This window comes from Hordeum vulgare, chromosome 1H (assembly GCF_904849725.1).
Source record: "Hordeum vulgare subsp. vulgare chromosome 1H, MorexV3_pseudomolecules_assembly, whole genome shotgun sequence".
NCBI lineage: Eukaryota > Viridiplantae > Streptophyta > Magnoliopsida > Poales > Poaceae > Hordeum > Hordeum vulgare.
The window spans coordinates 94,960,682-94,977,864 of record NC_058518.1 but is presented as its reverse complement, the minus strand read 5'-3'; positions in this window follow the sequence as shown (position 1 = coordinate 94,977,864).

Sequence of the window (17,183 nt, the reverse complement as noted above, 5' to 3'; positions counted from 1 at the left end):
ATTACAACCCTAGCGTCATCGAACCTTAAGTGTGTAGACCCTACGGGTTCGGGAACCATGCAGACATGACCTAGACACCTCTCCGGTCAATAACCAACAGCGGGGTCTGGATATCCTTGTTGGTTCCCGCATGTTCCACGATGATCTCATCGGGTGAACCACGATGTCGGGGATTCAATCAATCCCGTATGCAATTCTGTTTGTCTACCGGTATGACACTTGCCCGTGATTCGATCGTCGGTATCCCTATACCTTGTTCAATCTCGTTACCGGCAAGTCTCTTTACGCGTTCCATAACACATCTTCCCGTGACTAACTCCTTAGTCACATTGAGCTAAGTATGATATTCACACATGTATTACGGTTTCCGGTTAATACAATTATAGCATGAATAATAGACAATTATCATGAACTAGGAAATATAATAATAACCACTTTATTATTGCCTCTAGGGCATATTTCCAACAGTCTCCCACTTGCACTAGAGCCAATAATCTAGTTACATTGTGATGAATCGAACACCAATAGAGTTCTGGTGCTGATCATGTTTTGCTCGTGGAAGAGGTTTAGTCAATGGATATGCGACATTCAGATCTGTATGTACTTTACAAATATCTATATCTCCATCCTGGATGTATCCACGAATGGAGTTGAAGCGGCGCTTGATGTGCTTGGTATTCTTGTGAAACCTGGGCTCCTTGGCAATGGCAATAGCACGAGTGTTGTCACAAAAGAGAGTCATTGGGCCCGATGCACTGGGAATCACTCCTAAGTCGGTGATGAACGCCTTCATCCAGACTCCTTCCTGTGCTGCTTCCGAAGCAGCTATGTACTCTCCTTCACATGTAGATGTCGCCATGACGCTTTGCTTGCAACTGCAGCAGCTGACTGCCCCACCATTCAAAATATACACGTATTCGGTTAGTGACTTGGTGTCATCCGGATCTGTGTCGAAGCTAGCATCAATGTAACCCTTTACGATGAGCTCTTCGGCACCTCCATAAACGAGAAACATATCTTTAGTCCTTTTCAGGTACTTAAGGATGTTCTTGACCGCTGTCCAGTGATCCACTCCTGGATCACTATGGTACCTCCCTACCAAATGTATGGCAAGGTTCACATCAGGTCTGGTACACAACATGGCATACATAATAGAGCCTATGGCTGAAGCATAGGGGACGGTACTCATCTTTTCTCTATCTTCGGCCGTGGTCGGGCGTTGAGTCATACTCAACCTCTCACCTTGTAATACACGCAAGAACCCCTTCTTAGCCTTATCCATATTGAACTTCTTAAATATCTTGTCAAGGTATGTGCTTTGTGAAAGACCAATGAGGTGTCTTGATCTATCCCTATAGATCTTCATGCCTAATATGTAAGCAGCTTCTCCAAGGTCCTTCATTGAAAAACTCTTATTCAAATAGGCCTTTATGCTTTCCAAAAGTTCTATATCATTTCCCATCAACAATATGTCATCCACATATAATATGAGAAATGCTACAGAGCTCCCACTCACTTCCGTGTAAATACAGGCCTCTCCATAAGTCTGTACAAACCCAAATGCTTTGATCACCTCATCGAAGTGAATGTTCAAACTCTAGGATGCTTGCACGAGCCCATAGACGGAGCGCTGGAGCTTGCATACCTTGTCAACATTATTAGGCTCGACAAAACCTTCCAGCTGTATCATATACAATTCTTCCATAAGAAAGCCGTTCAGGAATGCCGTTTAGACGTCCATTTGTGAGATCTTATAATCATAAAATGCAGCAACAACTAACATGATTCGGACCGACTTCAGCATCGCTTTGGGTGAGAAGGTCTCATCGCAGTCAATCCCTTGAACTTGTCGATAACCCTTAGTGACGAGTCGAGCCTTATAGATGGTCACATTACTATCCGCGTTGGTCTTCTTCTTAAAGATCCATTTATTTTCTATGGCTCGCCGATCACCGGGCAAGTCCACCAAAGTCCATACTTTGTTCTCATACATGGATCCTATCTCGGATTTCATGGCTTCAAGCCATTTGTTGGAATCCGGGCCCGCCGTCGCTTCTTCATAGTTCGAAGGTTCACTATTGTCCAACAACATGATTTCCGTGACAGGGTTGCCGTACAACTCTGGTGCGGAACGTGTCCTTGTGTACCTTCGAGGTTCAGTAACAACTTGATCTGAAGTTTCATGATCATCACCATTAACTTCTTCTCTAGCCGGTGCAGGCACCTCAGAAATATTTTCTTGTGTCGCGCTACTCTCCGGTTCGAGAGGAGGTACGATTACCTCATCTAGTTCTAGTTTCCTCCCACTTACTTCTTTTGGGGAGAACTCTTTCTCTAGAAAGGATCCATTCTTGGCAACAAAGATCTTGCCTTCGGATCTAAGATAGAAGGTATACCCGATAGTTTCCTTAGGGTATCCTATGAAGACGCATTTTTCCGCTTTGGGTTCGAGCTTCTCAGGTTGAAGTTTCATCACATAAGCATCGCAACCCCAAACTTTCAGAAACATAGCTTAGGCTTCTTGCCAAACCATAATTCATACGGTGTTGTCTCAACGGATTTAGACGGTACCCTATTTAAAGTGAATGTGGCAGTTTCCAATGCATATCCCCAAAATGATAGCGGTAAATCAGTAAGAGACATCATAGATCGCACCATATCCAATAAGGTGCGATTACGATATTCAGACACACCGTTACGCTGCGGTGTGCCAGGCGGCGTGAGTTGTGAAACAATTCCACATTTTCTTAAGTGTGTGCCAAACTCGGGACTCAAATATTCTCCTCCATGATCAAATCGCAAGAACTTTATTTTCTTGTCACGTTGATTCTCTACCTCACTCTGAAATTCTTTGAACCTTTCAAAGGTTTCAGACTTGTGCTTCATTAAGTCGACATACCCATATCTACTTAAATCATCAGTGAGGGTGAGAACATAATGATAGACACCATGAGCCTCAATGCTCATTGGACCACATACATCAATATGTTTTATTTCCAACAAGTTGGTTGCTTGCTCCATTGTTCCAGAGAACGGAGTCTTGGTCATCTTGCCCATGAGGCACGGTTCGCATGTGTCAAATGATTCAAAATCAAGAGACTCCAAAAGTCCATCTGTATGGAGTTTCTTCATGCGCTTGACACCGATATGACCAAGGCGGCAGTGCCACAAGTATGTGGGACTATCATTATCAACCTTACATATTTTGGTACTCACACTATGAATATGCGTAACATCATGTTCGAGATTCATCAAGAATAAACCATTGACAAGTGGGGCATGACCATAAAACATATCACTCATATAAATGGAACAACCATTATTCTTAGATTTAAATGAGTAGCCATGTCGCATCAAGCAAGATCCCAATACAATGTTCATGCTCAAATCTCGTACTAAATAACAATTATTAAGGTTTAAAACTAATCCCGAAGGTAGATGTAGAGGTAGCGTGTCGACGGTGATCACATCGACCTTTAAACCATTCCCGACGCGCATTGTCACCTCGTCCTTTCCTAGTCTCCGCTTGTTCCGTAGTTCCTATTTTTAGGTTCAAATGTGAGCAACAGCACCGGTATCAAATACCCAGGAGATACTATGAGCGCTGGTAAGGTACACATCAATAACATGTATATCGTATATACCTTTGACGTTGTCGGCCTTCTTATCCGCTAAGTACTTGGGGCAGTTCCGCTTCGAGTGACCGGTTCCCTTGCAATAATAGCACTTAGTCTCAGGCTTGGGTCCTTTCTTTGGCTTCTTCCCGGCAATTGGTTTACCGGGCACGACAAATACTTTGCCGTCCTTCTTGAAGTTCTTTTTACCCTTGTGTTTCTTGAAACTGGTGGTCTTATTCACCATCAACACTTGATGTTCTTTCTTGATTTCCACCTGTGCTAATTTCAGCATTGAATACAACTCGGGAATGGTCTTTTCCATCCCTTGCATGTTGTAGTTCATCACAAAGCACTTTTAGCTAGGTGTAAGCGACTGGTGGATTCTGTCAATGACCGCGTCATCCAGAAGTTCAACTCCGAGCTGAGTCAAGCGGTTGTACAACCCAGACATTCTGAGTATGTGCTCACTGACAGAACTATTCTCCTCCATCTTACAACTGAAGAACTTGTCCGAAACTTCATATCTCTCGACCCGGGCATGAGCCTAAAAAACTAGTTTCACCTCCTCGAGCATCTCATATGCTCCATATTGCTCAAAACGCCTTTGGAGCCCCGGTTCTAAACTGTAAAGCATGCCGCACTGAACCAGAGATTAGTCATCACTCCGCGACTGCCAGGCGTTCCGAACGTCCTGGGTTGCCGCGGGAACGGGAGGATCACCTAGAAGCGCATCAAGGACATATGATTTCTTGGAAGCCATGATGATGAGCTTTAAATTAGGAGCCCAGTCCGCATAGTTGCTCCCATCGTCTTTCAGCTTCGTTTTCTCTAGGAACGCGTTGAAGTTGAATGGGACATTTGCATTGACCATTGGATCTACAATATTTGTAAAGACAATTTTTAGACTAAGTTCATGATAATTAAGTTCATCTAATCAAATTATATAATGAACTCCCATTTAGATCGACACCCCTCTAGTCATCTAAGTGTTACATGACCCACGTCGACTAGCACGTGTCCGATCATCAGGTGAGACGGACTAGTCATCAATGGTGAGCATCTCCTTGCTGATCGTATCATCCATACGACCCATGTTCGACCTTTCGGTCCCCCGTGTTGGAGGCCATGTCTGTACATGTTAGGCTCGTCGAGTCAACCTAAGTGTTTTGCGTGTGTAAATCTGGCTTACACCCATTGTATTCGAATGTTAGAATCTATCACACCCGATCATCACGTTGTGCTTCGAGACAACGATCCTTCGCAACGGTGCACACTTAGGGGAATACTAATCTCGTAATTTTATGAGGGATCATCTTATCTTTGCTACCGTCATTCTAAGCAATAAGATGAAAAACATGATAAACATCACATGCAATCATATAATGACATGATATGGCCAATATCATCTTGCTCCTTTGATCTCCATCTTCGAGGCACCATGATCATCATTTTCACCGGCATGACACCCTGATCTCCATCATTGTGTCTTTGCGAAGTCGTCTCACCAACTATTACTTCTACTACTATAACTAACGGTTAGCAATAAAGTAAAGTAATCACATGGCGTTGCATCTCATACAATAAATTAAGACAACTCCTATGCCTCCTGCCGGTTGTCATACTCATCGACATGCAAGTCGTGAATCATATCACATATGTAACATCACATCCTTTTGGCCATATCATATCACATAGCATACCCTGAAAAAACAAGTTAGACGTCCTCTAATTGTTGTTGCAAGTTTTACGTGGTTGATTTGGGTTTCTAGCAAGAACGCTTCTTACCTACGTGACAACCACAACGTTGATATGCCAATGCTATTTACCCTTCATAAGGACCCTCTTCATCAAATCCGATCCTACTAAAGTGGGAGAGACAGACACCCACTACCCACTTTATGCAACAAGTGCATGTCGGTCGGTGGAACCAGTCTCCCGTAAGAGTACATGTAAAGTCGGTCCGGTTCACTTCATCCCACGATGCCGCTGAATCAAGATAAGACTAGTAACGGCAAGCAATTGACAAAATCATCGCCCACAACTTGTGTGTTCTACTCGTGAATAGAATCTATGCATAGAACCTGGCTCGGATGCCACTGTTGGGGAACGTAGTAGTAATTCAAACAATTTACTACGCTTCACAAGGATCTATCTAGGAGAAACCACCAACGAGCAATGGGGTAGAGCATCTTCATACCTTTGAAGATTGCTAAGCGGAAGCGTTACTAGAACGCGGTTTATGGAGGCGTACTCATATCGATTCAGATCGCGGTGGATCCCGATCTAAGCGCCGAACAACAGCGCCTCCGTGTTCAACACACGTTCAACCCGGTGATGTCTCCAACACCTTGATCCAGCAAGGAGAGAGGAGAGGTTGAGGAAGAGCTTCGGCAGCACGACGGCATGGTGACGGTGGAGCTGCATGGTATTCAGAGAGGGCTTCGCCAAGAACTACGGAGGACGAGGAGGAGGAGAGGTAGGGCTACGCCGATGGGAGGAAGAACTTGTGTGTTTGCCGGTACATTACCCGTGATTCCGGAAACAGTTCCGATGATGAAATCATTACTTCCAATATATGAATCTTTACCTCTAGACTATTCTGGAGCTCCTCGTGACATCCGAGATCTCATCCGGGACTCCGAACAACCTTCAGTAACCACATACTATTCCCATTACAACCCTAGCATCATCGATCCTTAAGTGTGTAGACCCTACGGGTTCGGGAACCATGCATACATGATCGAGACACCTCTCCGGTCAATAACCAACAACGGGGTCTGGATACCCATGTTGGTTCCCGCATGTTCCACGATGATCTCATCGGATGAACCACGATGTCGGGGATTCAATCAATCCCGTATGCAATTCCCTTTGTCTACCGGTATGACACTTTCTCGAGATTCGATCGTCGGTATCCCTGTACCTTGTTCAATCTCGTTACCGGCAAGCATCTTTACTCGTTCCATAACACATCATCCCGTGACTAACTCCTTAGTCACATTGACCTCAGTATGATGATGCACTGCCGAGTGGGCCTAGAGATACCTCTCCATCACACGGAGTGACAAATCCCAGTCTTGATTCGTACCAACCCAACAGACACTTTCGGAGATACCTGTAGTGCACCTTTATAATCATCCAGTTACATTGTGACGTTTGATACACCCAAAGCACTCCTATGGTATCCGGGAGTTGCACAATCTCATGATCTAAGGAAATGATACTTGACATTAGAAAACCTTTAGCAGACGAACAATACGATCTAGTGATATGCTTAGGATTGGGTCTTGTCCATCACATCATTCTCCTAATGGTGTGATCCCGTTATCAACGACATCCAATGTCCATGACCAGGAAATCATGATCATCTATTGATCAACGAGCTAACCAACTTGAGGCTCACTAGGGACACATTGTGATCTATATATTCACACATGTATTACGGTTTCGGGTTAATACAATTATAGCATGAATAATAGATAATTATAATGAACTAGGAAATATAATAATAACCACTTTATTATTGCCTCTAGGGCATATTTCCAACAGCTCTGTCCAAGTTGGAGCAAGGGGCGAGTGGCTGCGGGCTCAGGGAGGGCGATGCGATGCTCGGGGCAACCTTTTATAGGCGCTCCATGTCGGTTTCGCGGTGGTCGGGGATAAGATCACTGGCCAACCGTTTTTGCTGCAGCAGGGCAACGTGGTGCTGGCCGGCTGGTATCCAAGGGCTAGCGATGAGCAGGGGGTCTGGTCTAGGGCGGAGGCTTTGGCGGTGCTGCCATAGTCGAAGGCATGCCGCCAGCGCTTCCATGGGCACTGCTCTGGACGACTCATGCAGCGACTATAATTGGTCGGGGTCTAGAGCGGCTTGGCGCGGCTCTGTGGGCTATCCAAGAGGCAAGGGGCACGGGGGGGGGGGGGTTGCGCGGCGGCTCGGATGCGCTGGCTGCAGTACGGGCACTCTGGGCGTGCTCTCGACATGCCCACCAGCTGCTTGACGCAATGCTTGGCTAGGCTAGAAGGATCCAAGGCATGAGAAAATAATAGGGCTAGGTTAGAGGTTATGGCATGAATGCAAGACATGCTGGTTGGGTCAGGGGAGCAACTCCATGGTGCAAAGTCAAAACCATGCCAGATCTGGCCATGCACCACATGTGTTTGACCAAATGCCAAGGGCATCTAGGAAGCTCTTGTGGCCACCAAAATTTCCAAACTTAGGTCTCTTTCAACACTAAGGAAGGTGGTGTGGTTAGTTTGGTAAAAAGGAAAACTTACTAATGCAAATTTTGGAGAAAGGCAATTTTGGTCAGAAAGTTCAAGCTGTTATTTTATGCACTTAAAATAGTCCAACGGGGCTCAACTCATGGACTTAAGGGTTTAGTAGGATCTACTATAAGCAGTAAAAATCCCAAGGGAATTTGAGCAATTTAAAATGGGTTTGTAGTTCAAAGCATCAAGGACAGAATGCAAAAGAGGTTGTGCTGCTCAAAATTTTAAAAGGACAGCTATGATTTTTTTTGCATAAAAGTGAGTCTCATGCATCCGTTGACATCTCCAAATTTTTGTAGAATTCTTAAATGAATTAATAAAATGGTTGTAGCGTAACAAAAGCTCTTAAAATAATGAAAAGCCTTTTAAAAGAATTTAATTTGGCAAGTTTATCAAAACAAATATCCCCATTAACTTAAATAAAATAAATAGAATGATCTCAGGAAATGACTCAAGCACACAATGATCTTTAAAAAAGCTACTTGAAAAGAAAAGTTTTTTGGGGAAGAAGTTTTGAAATGAGAAATGAAACAAATTTCTTTTGAAAAATCTATTCTAGGCAATATTTTAATTATAAAAATATGACTAAATTTTTGGGGTGTGATACCATATGATCAACGAGAATTTACTATCAATTGTTTAGAACCTCGATTGCATCCCTGAGATGGATTGGTGCACATTTGTTGGAGATTGCATAGCTGATGGTGTATGCATGTACAAGGAGTCTAGAGCCGCAAACATTAGTGTGCATGGTTGTTTGCATGTTTTGCTGGCAAGTTAAGAAATACTCAATTATGTGTGACAATGGTTGCGTCATTCATTATACATTACCATATAACAACAGAAACTCAATTTTTGTTGTACCACTGTTCTAAACAGCTCATATACATTAATGTTGTACGATCACCAATGGTTGTTGTCCGTGAATGCGTCCCACGCTTCAAGCATGTAACAACTAAGATGTTGGAGACGCTAGACATGCTTGACATGAAAGTATTTGGCCAACATGGGAAACTTCCGGCATGATTGTAGTACAACAACAATAATTCAATACATTGGCAACTACATATATATAATACCGCGTATTTGTTGTCAGGTCATTTTTGCACGTCTCGAGGGGGTCACTATGAATGCAGGCGATTTAAGTGCTGATGAGGATGGTCCAACTATCAACGATAGAACTACACAACTATTTGGGGAACTTGTTGTTCCCGAACAAGCAGAGGCAAGCTCAGTCATTTTGGATGACTTATCTTTTGATGTGACTTGCTAATTATACTATAACACAATCTAATCAATGTATGCCTTGATCACATTTAGCGAAGGATCTGGTGGAAAAGGGAAGCATGTCAAAGATTGCTCAACTAGACAAGAAGAGGAGAGCTGACAGGCTTGTTCCACTTGGTAGATGTAGATAATTTGGCTTCAACACTGGAAGGCCGCCACAAAGATCGTGAGTGGATGTTGCAGCAAACCTGTCGAACTGCCCGTCAACATCAAAATAGGGCAACACACTCACTGTCAGTAATAAAGATGACAGGTTGCTGAGTTCATCGCATAATCTAGAGCTAGCTACTGCTCCTGATCTTGATGGTGCTGCCCGTCAGAAGCCACAAGACGCCGGACAAGGTGAAGGATAGGGGAAGCGGATAAAAGAGAAACCACGATCTCACCAAGAGTACATGGAACTACCCAGCAATGATATTTCTAAAGTGAATAGTGAGAGAAAAGAAGCCAACAAGGTAGGCACTGATGCACACCAAAGTGTTGAAGCCGTGCGTGTGGAGGATACTAACAAAACCCTATTGACGAAACAACAAGAAACATCAGATAACCATGTTTCAATGTTGTTGTTTACACAAAAGAGGCTGTTGCCGAGCTGCACACACAAATTGATAAGTGCTCAAGTGGAGAGGTTTTGTTGCATGATAAGACCACATAAGCAGATATCTTGAGAAGTGACAATCCTTTAGCTGATGAAGTGGAAAAAGTGCATGGTTGTCAACAACTTGTTCAACTTTTATCTCATGATATTGTTGTTTCAACTTTGTCATCAATCCGGACTAATGGTCATGTAGCTGCAAACAATTCACATGAAGTTTCAGCCAAAACAAGTATTGGACAACAAAAGACAAATGCTTTATGATCAGGCGCTATCGCTAACACAAAAGCGGACTACACACATTTGCAACACGAAGATGGAAACGACAGTGATAAATAGTGTACCAAAAGCAACATCAAGGGTACTCTAGAACAGAGGAAATCACTTGGAGCCCATGCCAAAGAAGTTGACGTAGTGGGAATCCCAACGGCCAAGAACGTGCCACAGTGTAGTGGCTCGGGTGTTGATGATGAAAATGAAGTTAGCAACGACGAGGTGCCATTACCTAAAATAAGTATGTTGAACTCAAATATCGATGACACCTATTTTACTTTTAGGAAACTACCAATTATATTCTACAATTTATCGCCCAATATGCATGCACACACATATGAGTTTCACGAACTTACCCGATGCTGGATCGCGGGCTATCAAATATGGAGCCAAACAATTGAGTTTGAAATAGTTGTCAATTGGTGCCCTGTTCGAAGCCAACGTATCAGAGCTAGAGCAGCACATTCCTAATGGTCAAAGCTCCATGAATTCACACATCATCGACCGTACCACGTCAAGTGAAGCTTACAAAGATCATGTGACAAACACTAATCACAGGAGGTCAAAAAGAGGATGGCAAGCCAGTTCTGTTGATACTACCGAATCATCAACAATGGTCGGAATTCGAGGAAATCATGTTTTTGAACAAGAGTTCATTGATGTGCTCATGCTAGATGGTGAAGTTGAAAGGAACTTCGTGTGGTTATGCAATGTTGCAATGATGGCGGACGATGGATGAAAGAGGAAACATATAATTGACCAGCCAACAATCGTGAGTTCACAACCCGTTGCAAATAAGTAGTTCATTAAAAGTTGATGTTGAACCGAGTACTTCTTTTACACAGCGAACTAATGAAGTTGTATGACAAATGTGATCACAAGAAGGTTCTGAAGAAATTCCAGAAGATAGCACTTGACGACCTTGAGCATGTAAGTCACATTTATGCTTTACAATCAAACACCTTGCAAAATATAATGAATGCATATTAAGTATGCGTTGCATAAAGAAATATGTTAATGAATTTCATATATCCAACTCTTTCTGCCAACATTGTTGCTTGGACATTGGATAATGGTACTAGTCGATTTTCGGGGTGGGAAAGTCCAGATTTACGATTCTTTGGTTGTAACCAAAGAAGGAGAAGACTAACATGCAATCATATGGTATACAATTGAAATTCAGAGTACAATAGTAGATTATAATAGCTTACTTATAAATTGCATAAATGTTCTGCTGTAACATGACCCGAGAAGTAGTTAAAAAATACATATGTGCAACACAGGGGAAAAACTTGCACCAAACATACGAGACGCAACCGGGAAGCCAACAAGAATATATGACAATTTTCAGAAACAATACCCGGCAACCAACATACAGAAAAACAAGTAATCATTTTTTGCATGATCGAGATAGTAAAACAGAAGTTCACCCATGTATCTAACTACATGTTGTTATGAATATCCAGCCATGACTATGGATTTGCTGTTCTATGGACCATCTGATGTCACCTCACAAACAACTTTAATGGCTACCACAAGGTCAGTTTTCTTCAAACTATATATATTGCGAAGAACACGTTATATGCAAAGAGTGCATTATAACTTAATATTTTTCACAGAAGTCCATAACTGCATACCGCACGGAACTAAGATACGTATTGTTCTTCCCTCGGCTGAATGACTACCATCCCGACATGCTCCTAATGTTGATGAACAATTCATCTACTGATTGAGCAGGGTCGACAGAAATCTTGAATACTTTGTTCCAACCCGATGTCAATTTGGGAATGCAGCTGCAAACATGCCCCCCTACATCATAAACTTGCGATTGCGTTTCTTGTTTGTGTTATAAACTATGGATTGTAGTAAGTTGGATTTCCCTTGAGATATTATCCGAGTATCGTATACCAGCTGGAACGTTTGTTTGTATTACACTTGTTCTCTGTTTGCATTATTTTTGTTCTCTTGTAGATATCTGAACTTCCTAGACCAACAATCATTGCAGTGATATCATGTTATGCGCACATATTAGGTTGGTCTATCATGCACATGTTTGATATTATGCTTGTACTCCATGCTATGTGTACTAGCTCTCACCCTCGCATGAACCAGATTGCAATCGACACAAAGCAAGCACATGATACCAGTTTATACTTTTAATGCTAGCACATATGTAGCAGTTTAACATCAATAAAGTATTGAATGTACACCACAAGATGTATTTTTAGATGGTTTTATTTGGAATAAACTGTTTAGCAATTTTTGCAGTCACCACAAATATATGCACTAGCGTACGCATATATGAGTTTAGCATCAAGGGCGTATCAAATGCACATCACGTGATATATATTAGCCTTCCTCATATTTAATGATGCTGCATGGAATATAACGTTTAGCAATTTGACAATGACACACAAACTGAATGTGGGATATAGGTCCATCGTTATAGGGTAAACGAACTCGCACGTGATATATAGCGTCAAAACCACATAGACTTTGACGAATTTTCCATTTTAACAAGGGTTGATATACGGATAACACTGATGAATGATAACCATATTTAGAAATCATATTATTAAAATTTAAAATTCATAATGCAGAAATATGACTTAACAGAATCAGTGTAGTACACCTATATATTGACAATACACTATTTGTATGTCATGCAAGTGTACATACTGTTATTCAGGGACAGTTGCCTCACAAGTCACAAACCACATTGGCTCCTAATATTTTGTTGCTTGGATGAATGAAGTTTGCCTGGTGATAATAATGGTACTGATGATATATTGGAGTGTTTGATGTATATGAAGGGGAGTTGTCGGTTTATAAAAGTTTGAATACTATACTAAGTGCTTTATCTAGTAGAATGACATGTAAAACATAAGGAATGTTAAATGTTTGATAGTGTTTCATGAAGCTTGGCATTTCAGGAGCCAAATTGCAGATTGTGATTTTGCATAAAGCCGAGAGAAAGCTTTTGGTTGAAGACATTATATTAGACATTCGACATGGAAAATTTACAACAATGATTCATTTCAAAGGAGTCTTACAATGTTATATAATTATTATTATTCACTTATTTTTCTGAATTTTGATTTAGGACAGTAAAAAACTAACCCACTTTTCAGGCTTCTCACGCCTTCATCTTTCTAAGTCGTCGGTTCTGTGATTCGATCATTCCCGACTATCGGATCAACCATAGCGTGATGTTATAAGGGTGTACTATTTTGCTTCTACAATCATTTTTCAATACCTCAAGAGAAAAAACTTTCACTATTGCATTTTGTACCAATTACTAACCATACTATTGTAGAAATGGACGGACGCTACAACACGCTGATAGATCCCGTGGATCTTAGGCAAGATGTGTTCGGGATGATGTAGTAGATTCATACCTTGTAGCATGCTCGATGAGCTCCCTCCGGCTACCGTCGTGAGGTGGTGATGACGGTGGGGAAGGAGAGAGAGATGTGGTAGCGGCGGCGGTGGACTTCCCATCGCTTCAGTGCATCCCTCTAGATCGGATTAGGGTTAGAGAGTGGGGAACCAGTGGCGGCGGCGAACCTCATAACCCGTGCCATGGTCCCCACCTCCTCTATATATAGCACTGTGCGATAGGGGGCCACCAGCCTTGCTTGGGCTGGACACCCCCGATCAGGGCGTGCGTCAAGGTCCAATGGGCCGTTGGGCCCATTGGGAAAGAGATCAATCTAACATTCTCTCCCTTGATCTCATCATATACTTTTAACTTTACCCGTTTCGTAACAGATCAATACATAGGGCATGTTTCATCATCACGGCTCAATTACCGATGGAATCAGACAGCCACAATGTACCTGTCTATTTTGAGACAGATTCTTTAACCTTGGGCCCTTTATTGTCCGGAAATATTAGACTGTACCATAAAACCCATGTCGGTTGTGTGTTCTCCGAACACACTGGGCGGTAAGCCTTTGATAAGCATATCTGCAAACACTTGTTTGTTGCTTTTATGCTTCAAGCATTTTTTTTATAATTCCGGACTTTCTCCTTCACAACTCGTAACTCTTTGTCAGTGTGTTTGGCATCAACACTTGACTCATTGTGATAGGAGCGAAAGAACTTAAAATGGTTATCGTTGTTGTCAACCATTATCAACTCCGGGTACAGGTAGCCTTAACCATTTTGCCTATCCCTCAGCCTCATATCAAGCTATAACATAACATTGCATCACATTGATGACAATTGTTTCACTCATTTGGAGATTTTCCACACAAAACTCCGAGTATGAAAGTTAGCGACAATTGTGGATTTCGCTATACATTTCACAAATCCTGCCTTTGTACTCACAATCTTTTGAGAGCAGTTATTTCTTTCAGCATGAGGCCGATATCTTTGACTCCATTCCATTGATTTATCTTTGGACTAGACATTTGCCAAAACAACCCGGATATATACGTGAACTGTGTCAGGGTAATATCTTGAGCTTCCATCAACTGAAGCATGTGGTACCATATTCGTTTACAATCTTTCTTATTAGCTTTTGAAACACCATAGTTTCTAGTTCCATTACCCTTGACTATGAGAACAGGTGTAGGTTTTCTCGTATGCATACTTTAGAGATCTTTCTTAGCATGTCCATGCGACATTCCTAATACCCCCTTTTATTCTTTTGAACTCTAAGGACAAGAACTTCTTCTCTCCTCCTGCAGTAGACTGACATCACCACTTGCAAGTAGTACGTCATCCACATGCACAGGAATTGGGAAACGAATTTCCCATTCTATGACTTTGCATGAATACAATTGTCCTCTCATTTTCATTACACAAAAATCTTTCGATTTAAGTCATGTTTTACACCTTTACATATTTTCTTTGGAGTCACATTTGCCTTGTAGACCCTTCATAAAGTCTATGTTAGTGAAATTCAAATGATGGAATTTCACTAACATAGACTTTATAGTAGTCACAAGTATCTAATTTTCACATTCCTAGAGACCATCAAAATCTTAGGTACTGGCACTTCTTTCATATGGGGTTGTCGTTGCTCTGTCATTGCCAAGAGGCAAACTAATTCTATAGTCACCCATTTCCAAAAGGCAATAGGTTTTACAGGGACCTATATCACAAGATCCCTTGTAGAGCTAACAACAGGTGTTGTATAGGTCATACAACATGCTCCCCCAGATTACTCCATCTTCACTAAAGAAATGGCGTATCTTTAAACTTTCTTATTTATGGCACTTTAAGCACCACTGTTGTATTTCTTAGTCTGCTTTGGGAACTATAAAAGATCCGAAAATACAACTTTTTCTTTTCTTTAGGGGTATCATAATGACGGTATTCAGATGGCTGTCGTACTCCCCTTGACAATCACATTCTTCATTAATGGATCACTTTAGATGCATAATGTGCATCACATCATCTAAAGTACAAAGGAGTCATGAAATACACTACAATGTATTTCATGTCTCTTTCTCCCCCTCGAAATGTGGCAAGAACTTTTCTGCCACAATTTCGAAACCCATTCATAGCTCTTGTGAAATGAGGAAACTTCGATTATCTAGCTCATTCATCTTATCACTTCATGTAAAATAAAGTTATAAGTTAACTAGTATAGGAGTACTTTTTCCTCATTTCATTTCAGAAACTCAACAGAGTTCTTTATCATTGTCTCTTTTGCAAGTCACACTTGCATATCATTCTTGTCTTTAGGTTCGTCTGTTATTTTTATCCTTTCTGGATTTAATGATTGCATAATGACCGTTACACATAAGGTGTACCGTCGATACTAGGAAAGCTTAATAGCTACTCCATACTTTTCTCCCGTAGTGGGACATTAACCGCACACGAGTCATCATAACTTTCTCCTGTCAGACAGGATAAGGCCTTTGCCAAAATTTCTCCCGCCATACACGGATTGTTGACATAATACAATGTCAACTTTACCCGATTACGCGGGCATTCTTCCCAGACTTTTCCCGCCATGCAGGTAATTCCCTGTAAGGGACATAAATGCCATAATTGGCTCTTTTGACTGCATCAAACTCAGAAATAAATCTGAATTATCTTTGACACACATGTTTGATCCGACGTTGGTCAAATTCAACATGCATGTTGCTTGTTTCATTTCAATCATGTTGACTGAACAAAGGAGCCTTCATCATAGAGAGTACATGAAAGACATTCATCAACCAAGACTCTCAATGATATATCTCTTTTCTTTTCTTGAATTAATATCCAAGAGTTCTTTTCTTGTGAAGCCATTCTTTAGAGAGAATTTATTCCCTCAAGTTATGACCTTTCTTTTCCATCTTTCGGGTCACTAGTACCCAAAATATTCGCTTTCATGAGTGAAAGCTTGAATAACTTTTAGTCTGAGAAAACTTAGCCAATAAACAATGATAATGAGCATAAAAATAACCCTACGTTCGTCTGATTAAAATCATGCACATTAAACCTTTTTAAACTTTCTGGAATATTCTAAATCACCGTGGTGGCAGAATTAGAATAAAACATCATCCTTCTACATTAATTCCATATCACCGTTGGACAGAAATGGAAATAATGCATATAACTCATGAACAATGTGATGATACTATTCTTATTGAACAACTTTGCTAAGAAATAATCATCATCATTAACCATATTGCAGCAGAAATAGAAATATGCATTTCTCTATCTGTGCTCCAAAAAATTGATCACTTTGATACAAAATTTATTAAAGATTTAATATTTAAACATAAGATGACTCATACAATTATAGTATTGTTATCATCAACGTTTGTCAGAAAATAACAATACCATATTTAACTTTGAAACAAACATCATTTTATTGTCATAGCGGAAACTGTTTGAATCTTATTTCACCCACAAGGGAAAAAAAACTTTGCTAATATCAGTTCTTCCAATTAAATTTTCCCGTTGGTGCCAATTTAATTGGAGGATTAAACCTTTTTACTTTGCAGCGGAAAAACGTGAATATAAAAATTCATGCACCTTTACAGAAAAATATTATGTTAAAAAATAAAAATTCATGAACTTTAATTTCCTTTTATAAAATCCATGAACTTTTCTCTCTCTGAAAATCTTTGTTTTATTTTCAGAACCTTTTATTTTTCTTTACGGAAAAAACATGTTACTATTAGAGAAAAATATTC